Below are 18,262 nucleotides of genomic sequence, written 5' to 3'. Positions count from 1 at the left end.
TCTCACTCACTGTCTCTCACTCACTGTCTCTGCCTCTCACTCACTGTCTCTGTCTCTCACTCACTGTCTCTGTCTCTCACTCACAGTCTCTGTCTCACACTCAGTGTCTATGTCCCTCACTCACTGTTTCTGTCTCTCACTCACTGTCTCTGTCTCTCACTCACTGTCTCCGTCTCTCACTCACTGTCTCCGTCTCTCACTCACTGTCTCCGTCTCTCACTCACTGTCTCCGTCTCTCACTCATTGTGTCTGTCTCTCACTCACTGTCTCTGTCTCTCACTCACTGTCTCTGTCTCTCACTCACTGTCTCTGTCTCTCACTCACTGTCTCTCACTCACTGTCTCTGTCTCTCACTCACTGTCTCTGTCTCTCACTCACTGTCGCTGTCTCTCACTCACTGTCTCTCACTCACTGTCTCTCACTCACTGTCTCTCACTCACTGTCTCTGTCTCTCACTCACTGTCTCTCACTCACTGTCACTGTCTCTGTCTCTCACTCACTCTCTCTCACTCACTGTCTCTCACTCACTGTCTCTGTCTCTCACTCACTGTCTCTGTCTCTCACTCACTGTCTCTGACTCACTGTCTCTGTCTCTCACTCACTGTCTCTCACTCACTGTCTCTGTCTCTCACTCACTGTCTCTGTCTCTCACTCACTGTCTCTCTCTCACTGTCTCCGTCTCTCACTCACTGCCTCTGTCTCTCACTCACTGTCTCTGTCTCTCACTCACTGTCTCGGTCCCTCACTCACTGTCTCTGTCTCTCACTCACTGTCTCTGTCTCTCACTCACTGTCTCTGTCTCTCTCTCACTGTCTCCATCTCTCATTCACTGTCTCTCACTCACTGTCTCTCACTCACTGTCTCTCACTCACTGTCTCTCACTCACTGTCTCTGTCTCTCACTCCCAGTCTCTCACTCACTGTCTCTCACTCACTGTCTCTCACTCACTGTCTCTCACTCACTGTCTCTGACTCACTGTCTCTGTCTCTCACTCACTGTCTCCGTCTCTCACTCACTGTCTCCGTCTCTCACTCACTATCTCTCACTCACTGTCTCCGTCTCTCACTCACTGTCTCTGTCTCTCACTCACTGTCTCTCACTCACTGTCTCTGTCTCTCACTCACTGTCTCTGTCTCTCACTCACTGTGTCTGTCACTCACTCACTGTCTCGGTCTCTCACTCACTGTCTCTGTCTCTCACTCACTGTCTCTGTCTCTCACTCACTGTCTCTGTCTCTCACTCACTGTCTCTCACTCACTGTCTCTCACTCACTGTCTCTCACTCACTGTCTCTGTCTCTCACTCACTGTCTCTGTCTCTCACTCACTGTCGCTGTCTCTGACTCACTGCCTCTCACTCACTGTCTCTGTCTCTCACTCACTGTCACTGTCTCTGTCTCTCACTCACTGTCTCTCACTCACTGACTCTCACTCACTGTCTCTCACTCACTGTCTCTCACTCACTGTCTCTGTCTCTCACTCACTGTCTCTGTCTCTCACTCACTGTCTCTGTCTCTCACTCACTGTCTCTGTCTCTCACTCACTGCCTCTGTCTCTCACTCACTGACTCTGTCTCTCACTCACTGACTCTGTCTCTCACTCACTGTCTCTCACTCACTGTCTCTGTCTGTCACTCACTGTCTCTGTCTCTCACTCACTGTCTCTGTCTCTCACTCACTGTCTCTCTCTCTCTCGCTCACTGTCTCTGTCTCTCACTCACTGTCTCTGTCTCTCACTCACTGTCTCTGTCTCTCACTCACTGTCTCTGCCTCTTACTCACTGTCTCTGTCTCTCACACACTGTCTCTGTCTCTCACACACTGTCTCTGTCTCTCACACACTGTCTCTGTCTCTCACTCACTGTCTCTCACTCGTTGTCTCTGTCTCTCACTCACTGTCTCTGTCCCTCACTCACTCTCTCTGTCTCTCACTCACTGTCTCTGTCTCTCACTCACTGTCTCTGTCCCTCACTCACTGTCTCTGTCTCTCACTCACTGTCTCTCACTCACTGTCTCTCACTCACTGCCTCTGTCTCTCACTCACTGTCTCTGTCCCTCACTCACTGTCTCTGTCTCTCACTCACTGTCTCTGTCTCTCACTCACTCACTGTCTCTCACTCACTGTCTCTCACTCACTGTCTCTCACTCACTGTCTCTCACTCACTGTCTCTGTCTCTCACTCACTGTCTCTCACTCACTGTCTCTCACTCACTGTCTCTCACTCACTGTCTCAGTCTCTCACTCACTGTCTCTGCCTCTTACTCACTGTCTCCGTCTCTCACTCACTGTGTCCGTCTCTCACTCACTGTCTCTGTCTCTCACTCACTGTCTCTGTCTCTCACTCACTGTCTCTGTCTCTCACTCACTGTCTCTCACACACTGTCACTCACACACTGTCTCTAACTGACTGTGTCTGTCACTCACTCACTGTCTCTGTCTCTCACTCACTGTCTCTGTCCCTCACTCACTGTCTCTGTCTCTCACTCACTGTCTCTGTCTCTCACTCACTGTCTCTCACCCACAGTCTCTCACTCACTGTCACTCACTCACTGTCTCTGTCTCTGTCTCACACTTACTGTCTCTCACTCACTGTCTCTCACTCACTGTCTCTCACTCACTGTCTCTGTCTCTCACTCACTGTCTCTCTCTCTCACTCACTGTCTCTCTCTCTCACTCACTGTCTCTCTCTCTCACTCACTGTCTCTGTCTCTCACTCACTGTCTCTCACTCACTGTCTCTGTCTCTCACTCACTGTCTCTGTCTCTCACTCACTGCCTCTGTCTCTCACTCACTGTCTCTCTCTCTCACTCACTGTCTCTTTCTCTCACTCACTGTCTCTGTCTCTCACTCACTGTCTCTGTCTCTCACTCACTGACTCTGTCTCTCACTCACTGACTCTGTCTCTCACTCACTGTCTCTGTCTTACACTCAGTGTCTCTGTCCCTCACTCACTGTCTCTGTCTCTCACTCACTGTCTCTCACTCACTGTCTCTGTCTCTCACTCACTGTCACTGTCTCTGTCTCTCACTCACTGTGTCTGTCACTAACTCACTGTCTCTGTCTCTCTCTCACTGTCTCTGTCTCTCACTCACTGCCTCTGTCTCTCACTCACTGTCACGGTCCCTCACTCACTGTCTCTGTCTCACACTCACTGTCTCTCACTCACTGTCTCTCACTCACTGTCTCTCACTCACTGTCTCTCACTCACTGTATCTCACTCACTGTATCTCACTCACTGTATCTCACTCACTGTCTCTCACTCACTGTCTCTGCCTCTCACTCACTGTCTCTGTCTCTCACTCACTGTCTCTGTCTCTCACTCACTGTCTCTCACTCACTGACTCTGTCTCTCATTCACAGTCTCTGTCTCTCATTCACAGTCTCTGTCTCACACTCAGTGTCTCTGTCCCTCACTCACTGTTTCTGTCTCTCACTCACTGTCTCTGTCTCTCACTCACTGTCTCCGTCTCTCACTCACTGTCTCCGTCTCTCACTCACTGTCTCCGTCTCTCACTCACTGTCTCCGTCTCTCACTCACTGTCTCTGTCTCTCACTCACTGTGTCTGTCACTCACTCACTGTCTCTGTCTCTCACTCACTGTCTCTGTCTCTCACTCACTGTCTCTGTCTCTCACTCACTGTCTCTCACTCACTGTCTCTGTCTCTCACTCACTGTCTCTGTCTCTCACTCACTGTCGCTGTCTCTCACTCACTGTCTCTCACTCACTGTCTCTGTCTCTCACTCACTGTCTCTCACTCACTGTCACTGTCTCTGTCTCTCACTCACTCTCTCTCACTCACTGTCTCTCACTCACTGTCTCTCACTCACTGTCTCTCACTCACTGTCTCTGTCTCTCACTCACTGTCTCTGTCTCTGACTCACTGCCTCTGTCTCTCACTCACTGACTCTCTCTCTCACTCACTGTCTCTGTCTCTCACTCACTGTCTCTCACTCACTGTCTCTGTCTCTCACTCACTGTCTCTGTCTCTCACTCACTGTCTCTGACTCACTGTCTCTGTCTCTCACTCACTGTCTCTCACTCACTGTCTCTCACTCACTGTCTCTCACTCACTGTCTCTCACTCACTGTCTCTCACTCACTGCCTCTCACTCACTGTCTCTCACTCACTGTCTCTCACTCACTGTCTCAGTCTCTCACTCACTGTCTCTGCCTCTTACTCACTGTCTCCGTCTCTCACTCACTGTGTCCGTCTCTCACTCACTGTCTCTGTCTCTCACTCACTGTCTCCGTCTCTCACTCACTGTCTCTGTCTCTCACTCACTGTCTCTGTCTCTCACTCACTGTCTCTCACACACTGTCACTCACACACTGTCTCTAACTGACTGTGTCTGTCACTCACTCACTGTCTCTGTCTCTCACTCACTGTCTCTGTCCCTCACTCACTGTCTCTGTCTCTCACTCACTGTCTCTGTCTCTCACTCACTGTCTCTCACCCACAGTCTCTCACTCACTGTCACTCACTCACTGTCTCTGTCTCTGTCTCACACTTACTGTCTCTCACTCACTGTCTCTCACTCACTGTCTCTCACTCACTGTCTCTCACTCACTGTCTCTCACTCACTGTCTCTGTCTCTCACTCACTGTCTCTCTCTCTCACTCACTGTCTCTCTCTCTCACTCACTGTCTCTCTCTCTCACTCACTGTCTCTGTCTCTCACTCACTGTCTCTCACTCACTGTCTCTGTCTCTCACTCACTGTCTCTGTCTCTCACTCACTGCCTCTGTCTCTCACTCACTGTCTCTTTCTCTCACTCACTGTCTCTGTCTCTCACTCACTGTCTCTGTCTCTCACTCACTGACTCTGTCTCTCACTCACTGTCTCTGTCTTACACTCAGTGTCTCTGTCCCTCACTCACTGTCTCTGTCTCTCACTCACTGTCTCTCACTCACTGTCTCTGTCTCTCACTCACTGTCACTGTCTCTGTCTCTCACTCACTGTCTCTCACTCACTGACTCTCACTCACTGTCTCTCACTCACTGTCTCTGTCTCTCACTCACTGTCTCTGTCTCTAACTCACTGTCTCTGTCTCTCTCTCACTGTCTCTGTCTCTCACTCACTGCCTCTGTCTCTCACTCACTGTCACGGTCCCTCACTCACTGTCTCTGTCTCACACTCACTGTCTCTCACTCACTGTCTCTCACTCACTGTCTCTCACTCACTGTCTCTCACTCACTGTCTCTCACTCACTGTCTCTGCCTCTCACTCACTGTCTCTGTCTCTCACTCACTGTCTCTGTCTCTCACTCACTGTCTCTCACTCACTGACTCTGTCTCTCATTCACAGTCTCTGTCTCTCATTCACTGTCTCCGTCTCTCACTCACTGTCTCCGTCTCTCACTCACTGTCTCTGTCTCTCACTCACTGTCTCCGTCTCTCACTCACTGTCTCTGTCTCTCACTCACTGTCTCTCACTCACTGTCTCTGTCTCTCACTCACTGTCTCTGTCTCTCACTCACTGTCGCTGTCTCTCACTCACTGTCTCTCACTCACTGTCTCTGTCTCTCACTCACTGTCTCTCACTCACTGTCACTGTCTCTGTCTCTCACTCACTCTCTCTCACTCACTGTCTCTCACTCACTGTCTCTCACTCACTGTCTCTCACTCACTGTCTCTGTCTCTCACTCACTGTCTCTGTCTCTGACTCACTGCCTCTGTCTCTCACTCACTGACTCTCTCTCTCACTCACTGTCTCTCACTCACTGTCTCTGTCTCTCACTCACTGTCTCTGTCTCTCACTCACTGTCTCTGACTCACTGTCTCTGTCTCTCACTCACTGTCTCTCACTCACTGTCTCTGTCTCTCACTCACTGTCTCTGTCTCTCACTCACTGTCTCGGTACCTCACTCACTGTCTCTGTCTCTCACTCACTGTCTCTGTCTCTCACTCACTGTCTCTGTCTCTCACTCACTGTCTCTGTCTCTCTCTCACTGTCTCTGTCTCTCTCTCACTGTCTCCGTCTCTCACTCACTGTCTCTCACTCACTGTCTCTGTCTCTCACACACTGTCTCTGTCTCTCACTCACTGTCTCTGTCTCTCACTCACTGTCTCTGTCTCTCTCTCACTGTCTCTGTCTCTCTCTCACTGTCTCCGTCTCTCACTCACTGTCTCTCACTCACTGTCTCTGTCTCTCACTCACTGTCTCTCACTCACTGTCTCTCACTCACTGTCTCTGTCTCTCACTCACAGTCTCTCACTCACTGTCTGTCACTCACTGTCTCTCACTCACTGTCTCTGACTCACTGTCTCTGTCTCTGACTCACTGTCTCTGTCTCTCACTCACTGTCTCCGTCTCTCACTCACTGTCTCTCACTCACTGACTCCGTCTCTCACTCACTGTCTCTCACTCACTGTCTCTCACTCACTGTCTCTCACTCACTGTCTCTGTCTCTCACTCACTGTCTCTGTCTCTCACTCACTGTGTCTGTCACTCACTCACTGTCTCGGTCTCTCACTCACTGTCTCTGTCTCTCACTCACTGTCTCTGTCTCTCACTCACTGTCTCTGTCTCTCACTCACTGTCACTGTCTCTGACTCACTGCCTCTCACTCACTGTCTCTGTCTCTCACTCACTGTCACTGTCTCTGTCTCTCACTCACTGTCTCTCACTCACTGTCTCTGTCTCTCACTCACTGTCTCTGTCTCTCACTCACTGTCTCTGTCTCTCACTCACTGTCTCTGTCTCTCACTCACTGTCTCTGTCTCTCACTCACTGTCTCTCACTCACTGCCTCTGTCTCTCACTCACTGACTCTGTCTCTCACTCACTGTCTCTCACTCACTGTCTCTGTCTCTCACTCACTGTCTCTGACTCACACTCACTGTCTCTCACTCACTGTCTCTGTCTCTCACTCACTGTCTCTGTCTCTCACTCACTGTCTCTCTCTCACTGTCTCCGTCTCTCACTGTCTCCGTCTCTCACTCACTGTCTCCGTCTCTCACTCACTGTCTCTGTCTCTCACTCACTGTCTCGGTCCCTCACTCACTGTCTCTGTCTCTCACTCACTGTCTCTGTCTCTCACTCACTGTCTCTGTCTCTCACTCACTGTCTCTGTCTCTCTCTCACTGTCTCCGTCTCTCACTCACTGTCTCTCACTCACTGTCTCTGTCTCTCACTCACTGTCTCTCACTCACTGTCTCTCACTCACTGTCTCTGTCTCTCACTCACAGTCTCTCACTCACTGTCTCTCACTCACTGTCTCTCACTCACTGTCTCTGTCTCTCACTCACTGTCTCCGTCTCTCACTCACTGTCTCCGTCTCTCACTCACTGTCTCTCACTCACTGTCTCCGTCTCTCACTCACTGTCTCTGTCTCTCACTCACTGTGTCTGTCACTCACTCACTGTCTCTGTCTCTCACTCACTGTCTCTGTCTCTCACTCACTGTCTCTCACTCACTGTCTCTGTCTCTCACTCACTGTCTCTGTCTCTCACTCACTGTCTCTGTCTCTCACTCACTGTCGCTGTCTCTGACTCACTGCCTCTCACTCACTGTCTCTGTCTCTCACTCACTGTCACTGTCTCTGTCTCTCACTCACTGTCTCTCACTCACTGTCTCTCACTCACTGTCTCTGTCTCTCACTCACTGTCTCTGTCTCTCACTCACTGTCTCTGTCTCTCACTCACTGTCTCTGTCTCTCACTCACTGTCTCTGTCTCTCATTCACTGTCTCTGTCTCTCACTCACTGTCTCTGTCTCTCACTCACTGCCTCTGTCTCTCACTCACTGACTCTGTCTCTCACTCACTGTCTCTCACTCACTGTCTCTGTCTGTCACTCACTGTCTCTGTCTCTCACTCACTGTCTCTGTCTCTCACTCACTGTCTCTCTCTCTCTCGCTCACTGTCTCTGTCTCTCACTCACTGTCTCTGTCTCTCACTCACTGTCTCTGCCTCTTACTCACTGTCTCTGTCTGTCACTCACTGTCTCTGTCTCTCACACACTGTCTCTGTCTCTCACACACTGTCTCTGTCTCTCACTCACTGTCTCTCACTCGCTGTCTCTGTCTCTCACTCACTGTCTCTCCCTCTCACTCACTGTCTCTCACTCACTGTCTCTGTCTCTCACTCACTGTCTCTCACTCACTGTCTCTGTCTCTCACTCACTGTCTCTCACTCACTGCCTCAGTCTCTCACTCACTGTCTCTGTCTCTCACTCACTGTCTCTGTCTCTCACTCACTGTCTCTGTCTCTCACTCACTGTCTCTGTCTCTCACTCACTGTCTCTCACTCACTGTCTCTGTCTCCCACTCACTGCCTCTCACTCACTGCCTCTGTCTCTCACTCACTGTCTCTCACTCACTGTCTCTCACTCACTTTCTCTCACTCACTGTCTCTGTCCCTCACTCACTGTCTCTGTCTCTCACTCACTGCCTCTCACTCACTGTCTCTGTCTCTCACTCACTGTCTCTCACTCACTGTCTCACACTCACTGACTCTCTCTCTCACTCACTGTCTCTGTCTCTCACTCACTGTCTCTGTCTCTCACTCACTGTCTCTGTCTCACACTCACTGACTCCATCTCTCAGTCACTGTCTCTCACTCACTCACTGTCTCTCACTCACTCACTGTCTCTCACTCACTGTCTCTGTCTCTCACTCACTGTCTCTGTCTCTCACTCACTGTCTCTGTCTCTCACTCACTGTCTCTGTCTCTCCCTCACTGTCTCTCTCTCTCACTCACTGCCTCTGTCTCTCACTCACTGTCTCTCTCTCTCACTCACTGTCTCTGTCTCTCTCTCACTGTCTCTGTCTCTCACTCACTGTCTCTCACTCACTGTCTCTCACTCACTGTCTCTCACTCACTGTCTCTCACTCACTGTCTCTCACTCACTGTCTCTCACTCACTGTCTCTCACTCTCTGCCTCTGTCTCTCACTCACTGTCTCTCTCTCTCACTCACTGAGTTTGTCTCTCACTCACTGTCTCTCACTCACTGTCTCTGTCTCTCACTCACTGTCTCTGTCCCTCACTCACTGTCTCTGTCTCTCGCTCACTGTCTCTGTCTCTCGCTCACTGTCTCTGTCTCTCGCTCACCGTCTCTGTCTCTCACTCACTGTCTCTGTCTCTCACTCACTGTCTCTGTCCCTCACTCACTCTCTCTGTCTCTCACTCACTGTCTCTGTCTCTCACTCACTGTCTCTGTCCCTCACTCACTGTCTCTGTCTCTCACTCACTGTCTCTGTCTCTCACTCACTGTCTCTCACTCACTGCCTCTGTCTCTCACTCACTGTCTCTGTCCCTCACTCACTGTCTCTGTCTCTCACTCACTGTCTCTGTCTCTCACTCACTGTCTCTGTCTCTCACTCACTCACTTTCTCTCACTCAGTCTCTCACTCACTGTCTCTGTCTCTCACTCACTGTCTCTCACTCACTGTCTCTCACTCACTGTCTCTCACTCACTGTCTCTCACTCACTGTCTCTCACTCACTGTCTCTCACTCACTGTCTCTCACTCACTGTCTCAGTCTCTCACTCACTGTCTCTGCCTCTTACTCACTGTCTCCGTCTCTCACTCACTGTGTCCGTCTCTCACTCACTGTCTCTGTCTCTCACTCACTGTCTCCGTCTCTCACTCACTGTCTCTGTCTCTCACTCACTGTCTCTGTCTCTCACTCACTGTGTCTCACTCACTGTCTCTCACACACTGTCACTCACACACTGTCTCTAACTGACTGTGTCTGTCACTCACTCACTGTCTCTGTCTCTCACTCACTGTCTCTGTCCCTCACTCACTGTCTCTGTCTCTCACTCACTGTCTCTGTCTCTCACTCACTGTCTCTCACCCACAGTCTCTCACTCACTGTCACTCACTCACTGTCTCTGTCTCTCACTCACTGTCTCTCACTCACTGTCTCTCACTCACTGTCTCTCACTCACTGTCTCTCACTCACTGTCTCTCACTCACTGTCTCTCACTCACTGTCTCTCACTCACTGTCTCTCACTCACTGTCTCTGTCTCTCACTCACTGTCTCTCTCTCTCACTCACTGTCTCTCTCTCTCACTCACTGTCTCTGTCTCTCACTCACTGTCTCTCACTCACTGTCTCTCACTCACTGTCTCTGTCTCTCACTCACTGTCTCTGTCTCTCACTCACTGCCTCTGTCTCTCACTCACTGTCTCTCACTCACTGTCTCCGTCTCTCACTCACTGTATCTGTCTCTCACTCACTGTCTCTGTCTCTCACTCACTGTCTCTGTCTCTCACTCACTGTCTCTGTCTCTCACTCACTGTCTCTGTCTCTCACTCACTGTCTCTGTTTCTCACTCACTGTCTCTCACTCACTGTCTCTCTCTCTCACTCACTGTCTCTTTCCCTCACTCACTGTCTCTGTCTCTCACTCACTGTCTCTGTCTCTCACTCACTGTCTCTCACTCACTGACTCTGTCTCTCACTCACTGTCTCTGTCTCACACTCAGTGTCTCTGTCCCTCACTCACTGTCTCTGTCTCTCACTCACTGTCTCTCACTCACTGTCTCTGTCTCTCACTCACTGTCTCTCACTCACTGTCTCTGTCTCTCACTCACTGTCTCTGTCTCTCACTCACTGTCTCTCACTCACTGTCTCTGTCTCTCACTCACTGTCTCTGTCTCTCACTCACTGTCTCTGTCTCTCTCTCACTGTCTCTGTCTCTCACTCACTGCCTCTGTCCCTCACTCACTGTCTCTGTATCTCACTCACTGTCTCTCACTCACTGTCTCTCACTCACTGTCTCTCACTCACTGTCTCTCACTCACTGTCTCTGCCTCTCACTCACTGTCTCTCACTCACTGACTCTGTCTCTCACTCACAGTCTCTGTCTCACACTCAGTGTCTCTGTCCCTCACTCACTGTTTCTGTCTCTCACTCACTGTCTCTGTCTCTCACTCACTGTCTCCGTCTCTCACTCACTGTCTCCGTCTCTCACTCACTGTCTCTGTCTCTCACTCACTGTCTCCGTCTCTCACTCACTGTCTCTGTCTCTCACTCACTGTGTCTGTCACTCACTCACTGTCTCTGTCTCTCACTCACTGTCTCTGTCTCTCACTCACTGTCTCTGTCTCTCACTCACTGTCTCTCACTCACTGTCTCTGTCTCTCACTCATTGTCTCTGTCTCTCACTCACTGTCGCTGTCTCTCACTCACTGTCTCTCACTCACTGTCTCTGTCTCTCACTCACTGTCTCTCACTCACTGTCACTGTCTCTGTCTCTCACTCACTCTCTCTCACTCACTGTCTCTCACTCACTGTCTCTCACTCACTGTCTCTCACTCACTGTCTCTGTCTCTCACTCACTGTCTCTGTCTCTGACTCACTGACTCTCTCTCTCACTCACTGACTCTCTCTCTCACTCACTGACTCTCTCTCTCACTCACTGTCTCTCACTCACTGTCTCTGTCTCTCACTCACTATCTCTGTCTCTCACTCACTGCCTCGGTCTCTCACTCACTGTCTCTCTCTCTCACTCACTGTCCCTCACTCACTGTCTCTGTCTCTCACTCACTGTCTCTGTCTCTCACTCACTGTCTCTCTCTCTCGCTCACTGTCTCTGTCTCTCTCTCACTGTCTCTGTCTCTCACTCACTGTCTCTGTCTCTCACACACTGTCTCTGTCTCTCACACACTGTCTCTGTCTCTCACTCACTGTCTCTCACTCTCACTCACTGTCTCTCACTCACTGTCTCTATCTCTCACTCACAGTCTCTGTCTCTCACTCACTGTCTCTCACTCACTGTCTCTGTCTCTCACTCACTGTCTCTCACTCACTGCCTCAGTCTCTCACTCACTGTCTCTGTCTCTCACTCACTGTCTCTGTCTCTCACTCACTGTCTCTGTCTCTCACTCACTGTCTCTCACTCACTGCCTCTGTCTCTCACTCACATGTCTCTGTCTCTCACTCACTGTCTCTGTCTCTCACTCACTGTCTCTGTCTCTCACTCACTGTCTCTCACTCACTGCCTCTGTCTCTCACTCACTGTCTCTCACTCACTTTCTCTCACTCACTGTCTCTGTCTCTCACTCACTGTCTCTGTCTCTCACTCACTGCCTCTGTCTCTCACTCACTGTCTAACACTCACTGACTCTCTCTCTCACTCACTGTCTCTGTCTCTCACTCACTGTATCAGTCTCTCACTCACTGTCTCTGTCTCTCACTCACTGTCTCTGTCTCTCACTCACTGTCTCTGTCTCACACTCACTGACTCCATCTCTTACTCACTGTCTCTCACTCACTCACTGTCTCTCACTCACTGTCTCTGTCTCTCACTCACTGTCTCTGTCTCTCACTCACTGTCTCTGTCTCTCACTCACTGCCTCTGTCTCTCACTCACTGTCTCTCTCTCTCTCACTCACTGTCTCTGTCCCTCACTCACTGTCTCTGTCTCTCTCTCACTGTCTCTGTCTCTCACTCACTGTCTCTCACTCACTGTCTCTCAATCACTGTCTCTCAATCACTGTCTCTCACTCACTGTCTCTCACTCACTGTCTCTCACTCTCTGCCTCTGTCTCTCACTCACTGTCTCTCACTCACTGTCTCTCACTCACTGTCTTTGTCTCTCACTCACTGTCTCTCACTCACTGTCTCTGTCTCTCACTCACTGTCTCTGTCCCTCACTCACTGCCTCTGTCTCTCACTCACTGTCTCTCACTCACTGTCTCTGTCTCTCACTCACTGTCTCTGTCCCTCACTCACTGCCTCTGTCTCTCACTCACTGTCTCTCACTCACTGTCTCTGTCCCTCACTCACTGTCTCTGTCTCTGACTTACTGTCTCTGTCTCTCACTCACTGTCTCTGTCTCTCACTCACTGTCTCTCACTCACTGACTCTGTCTCTCACTCACTGTCTCTGTCTCACACTCAGTGTCTCTGTCCCTCACTCACTGTCTCTGTCTCTCACTCACTGTCTCTCACTCACTGTCTCTGTCTCTCACTCACTGTCTCTCACTCACTGTCTCTGTCTCTCACTCACTGTCTCTGTCTCTCACTCACTGTCTCTGTCTCTCACTCACTGTCTCTCACTCACTGTCTCTGTCTCTCACTCACTGTCTCTGTCTCTCACTCACTGTCTCTGTCTCTCTCTCACTGTCTCTGTCTCTCACTCACTGCCTCTGTCTCTCACTCACTGTCTCTGTCTCTCACTCACTGTCTCGGTCCCTCACTCACTGTCTCTGTCTCACACTCACTGTCTCTCACTCACTGTCTCTCACTCACTGTCTCTCACTCACTGTCTCTCACTCACTGTCTCTGCCTCTCACTCACTGTCTCTCACTCACTGACTCTGTCTCTCACTCACAGTCTCTGTCTCACACTCAGTGTCTCTGTCCCTCACTCACTGTTTCTGTCTCTCACTCACTGTCTCTGTCTCTCACTCACTTTCTCTCACTCACTGTCTCTGTCTCTCACTCACTGTCTCTGTCTCTCACTCACTGTCTCCGTCTCTCACTCACTGTCTCTGTCTCTCACTCACTGTGTCTGTCACTCACTCACTGTCTCTGTCTCTCACTCACTGTCTCTGTCTCTCACTCACTGTCTCTGTCTCTCACTCACTGTCTCTCACTCACTGTCTCTGTCTCTCACTCATTGTCTCTGTCTCTCACTCACTGTCGCTGTCTCTCACTCACTGTCTCTCACTCACTGTCTCTGTCTCTCACTCACTGTCTCTCACTCACTGTCACTGTCTCTGTCTCTCACTCACTCTCTCTCACTCACTGTCTCTCACTCACTGTCTCTCACTCACTGTCTCTCACTCACTGTCTCTGTCTCTCACTCACTGTCTCTGTCTCTGACTCACTGACTCTCTCTCTCACTCACTGACTCTCTCTCTCACTCACTGACTCTCTCTCTCACTCACTGTCTCTCACTCACTGTCTCTGTCTCTCACTCACTATCTCTGTCTCTCACTCACTGCCTCGGTCTCTCACTCACTGTCTCTCTCTCTCACTCACTGTCCCTCACTCACTGTCTCTGTCTCTCACTCACTGTCTCTGTCTCTCACTCACTGTCTCTCTCTCTCGCTCACTGTCTCTGTCTCTCTCTCACTGTCTCTGTCTCTCACTCACTGTCTCTGTCTCTCACACACTGTCTCTGTCTCTCACACACTGTCTCTGTCTCTCACTCACTGTCTCTCACTCTCACTCACTGTCTCTCACTCTCACTCACTGTCTCTCACTCACTGTCTCTATCTCTCACTCACAGTCTCTGTCTCTCACTCACTGTCTCTCACTCACTGTCTCTCACTCACTGTCTCTGTCTCTCACTCACTGTCTCTCACTCACTGCCTCAGTCTCTCACTCACTGTCTCTGTCTCTCACTCACTGTCTCTGTCTCTCACTCACTGTCTCTGTCTCTCACTCACTGTCTCTCACTCACTGCCTCTGTCTCTCACTCACATGTCTCTGTCTCTCACTCACTGTCTCTGTCTCTCACTCACTGTCTCTGTCTCTCACTCACTGTCTCTCACTCACTGCCTCTGTCTCTCACTCACTGTCTCTCACTCACTTTCTCTCACTCACTGTCTCTGTCTCTCACTCACTGTCTCTGTCTCTCACTCACTGCCTCTGTCTCTCACTCACTGTCTAACACTCACTGACTCTCTCTCTCACTCACTGTCTCTGTCTCTCACTCACTGTATCAGTCTCTCACTCACTGTCTCTGTCTCTCACTCACTGTCTCTGTCTCTCACTCACTGTCTCTGTCTCACACTCACTGACTCCATCTCTTACTCACTGTCTCTCACTCACTCACTGTCTCTCACTCACTGTCTCTGTCTCTCACTCACTGTCTCTGTCTCTCACTCACTGTCTCTGTCTCTCACTCACTGCCTCTGTCTCTCACTCACTGTCTCTCTCTCTCTCACTCACTGTCTCTGTCCCTCACTCACTGTCTCTGTCTCTCTCTCACTGTCTCTGTCTCTCACTCACTGTCTCTCACTCACTGTCTCTCAATCACTGTCTCTCAATCACTGTCTCTCACTCACTGTCTCTCACTCACTGTCTCTCACTCTCTGCCTCTGTCTCTCACTCACTGTCTCTCACTCACTGTCTTTGTCTCTCACTCACTGTCTCTCACTCACTGTCTTTGTCTCTCACTCACTGTCTCTCACTCACTGTCTCTGTCTCTCACTCACTGTCTCTGTCCCTCACTCACTGCCTCTGTCTCTCACTCACTGTCTCTCACTCACTGTCTCTGTCCTTCACTCACTGCCTCTGTCTCTCACTCACTGTCTCTGTCTCTCACTCACTGTCTCTGTCCCTCACTCACTGTCTCTGTCCCTCACTCACTGTCTCTGTCTCTCACTCACTGTCTCTGTCTCTCACTCACTGTCTCTGTCTCTCACTCACTGTCTCTGTCTCTCGCTCACTGTCTCTGTCTCTCACTCACTGTCTCTATCTCTCACTCACAGTCTCTGTCTCTCACTCACTGTCTCTCACTCACTGTCTCTGTCTCTCACTCACTGTCTCTCACTCACTGCCTCAGTCTCTCACTCACTGTCTCTGTCTCTCACTCACTGTCTCTGTCTCTCACTCACTGTCTCTGTCTCTCACTCACTGTCTCTCACTCACTGCCTCTGTCTCTCACTCACATGTCTCTGTCTCTCACTCACTGTCTCTGTCTCTCACTCACTGTCTCTGTCTCTCACTCACTGTCTCTCACTCACTGCCTCTGTCTCTCACTCACTGTCTCTCACTCACTTTCTCTCACTCACTGTCTCTGTCTCTCACTCACTGTCTCTGTCTCTCACTCACTGCCTCTGTCTCTCACTCACTGTCTAACACTCACTGACTCTCTCTCTCACTCACTGTCTCTGTCTCTCACTCACTGTATCAGTCTCTCACTCACTGTCTCTGTCTCTCACTCACTGTCTCTGTCTCTCACTCACTGTCTCTGTCTCACACTCACTGACTCCATCTCTCACTCACTGTCTCTCACTCACTCACTGTCTCTCACTCACTGTCTCTGTCTCTCACTCACTGTCTCTGTCTCTCACTCACTGTCTCTGTCTCTCACTCACTGTCTCTGTCTCTCACTCACTGCCTCTGTCTCTCACTCACTGTCTCTCTCTCTCTCTCACTGTCTCTGTCTCTCACTCACTGTCTCTCACTCACTGTCTCTCAATCACTGTCTCTCACTCACTGTCTCTCACTCACTGTCTCTCACTCACTGTCTCTCACTCTCTGCCTCTCACTCTCTGCCTCTGTCTCTCACTCACTGTCTTTGTCTCTCACTCACTGTCTCTCACTCACTGTCTTTGTCTCTCACTCACTGTCTCTCACTCACTGGTTCTGTCTCTCACTCACTGTCTCTCACTCACTGTCTCCGTCTCTCACTCACTGTCTCTGTCTCTCACTCACTGTCGCTCACTCACTGTCTCCGTCTCTCACTCACTGCCTCTGTCTCTCACTCACTGCCTCTGTCTCTCACTCACTGCCTCTCACTCACTGTCTCTCTCTCTCACTCACTGTCTCGGTCTCTCACTCACTGTCTCTGTCTCTCACTCACTGTCTCTCACTCACTGTCTCTCACTCACTGTCTCTCACTCACAGTCTCTGTCTCTCACTCACTGTCTCTGTCTCTCACTCACTGTCTCTGTCTCTCACTCACTGTCTCCGTCTCTCACTCACTGTCTCTCACTCACCGTCTCCGTCTCTCACTCACTGTCTCTGTCTCTCACTCACTGTCTCTCTCTCTCACTCACTGTCTCTCTCTCTCACTCACTGTCTCTATCTCTCACTCACTGTCTCGGTCTCTCACTCACTGTCTCGGTCTCTCACTCACTGTCTCTGTCTCTCACTCACTGTCTCTGTCTCTCACTCACTGTCTCTCACTCACAGTCTCTGTCTCTCACTCACTGTCTCTGTCTCTCACTCACTGTCTCTATCTCTCACTCACTGTCTCTGTCTCACTGTCTCTGTCCCTCACTCACTGTCTCTGTCTCTCACTCACTGTCTCTGTCTCTCACTCACTGTCTCTGTCTCTCACTCACTGTCTCTCACTCACTGTCTCTGTCTCTCACTCATTGTCTCTGTCTCTCACTCACTGTCGCTGTCTCTCACTCACTGTCTCTCACTCACTGTCTCTGTCTCTCACTCACTGTCTCTCACTCACTGTCACTGTCTCTGTCTCTCACTCACTCTCTCTCACTCACTGTCTCTCACTCACTGTCTCTCACTCACTGTCTCTCACTCACTGTCTCTGTCTCTCACTCACTGTCTCTGTCTCTGACTCACTGACTCTCTCTCTCACTCACTGACTCTCTCTCTCACTCACTGACTCTCTCTCTCACTCACTGTCTCTCACTCACTGTCTCTGTCTCTCACTCACTATCTCTGTCTCTCACTCACTGCCTCGGTCTCTCACTCACTGTCTCTCTCTCTCACTCACTGTCCCTCACTCACTGTCTCTGTCTCTCACTCACTGTCTCTGTCTCTCACTCACTGTCTCTCTCTCTCGCTCACTGTCTCTGTCTCTCTCTCACTGTCTCTGTCTCTCACTCACTGTCTCTGTCTCTCACACACTGTCTCTGTCTCTCACACACTGTCTCTGTCTCTCACTCACTGTCTCTCACTCTCACTCACTGTCTCTCACTCTCACTCACTGTCTCTCACTCACTGTCTCTATCTCTCACTCACAGTCTCTGTCTCTCACTCACTGTCTCTCACTCACTGTCTCTCACTCACTGTCTCTGTCTCTCACTCACTGTCTCTCACTCACTGCCTCAGTCTCTCACTCACTGTCTCTGTCTCTCACTCACTGTCTCTGTCTCTCACTCACTGTCTCTGTCTCTCACTCACTGTCTCTCACTCACTGCCTCTGTCTCTCACTCACATGTCTCTGTCTCTCACTCACTGTCTCTGTCTCTCACTCACTGTCTCTGTCTCTCACTCACTGTCTCTCACTCACTGCCTCTGTCTCTCACTCACTGTCTCTCACTCACTTTCTCTCACTCACTGTCTCTGTCTCTCACTCACTGTCTCTGTCTCTCACTCACTGCCTCTGTCTCTCACTCACTGTCTAACACTCACTGACTCTCTCTCTCACTCACTGTCTCTGTCTCTCACTCACTGTATCAGTCTCTCACTCACTGTCTCTGTCTCTCACTCACTGTCTCTGTCTCTCACTCACTGTCTCTGTCTCACACTCACTGACTCCATCTCTTACTCACTGTCTCTCACTCACTCACTGTCTCTCACTCACTGTCTCTGTCTCTCACTCACTGTCTCTGTCTCTCACTCACTGTCTCTGTCTCTCACTCACTGCCTCTGTCTCTCACTCACTGTC

The sequence above is a fragment of the Scyliorhinus torazame genome, chromosome 4 (assembly GCF_047496885.1).
Source record: "Scyliorhinus torazame isolate Kashiwa2021f chromosome 4, sScyTor2.1, whole genome shotgun sequence".
Classification (NCBI taxonomy): domain Eukaryota; kingdom Metazoa; phylum Chordata; class Chondrichthyes; order Carcharhiniformes; family Scyliorhinidae; genus Scyliorhinus; species Scyliorhinus torazame.
This window is presented reverse-complemented; position numbering follows the sequence as displayed.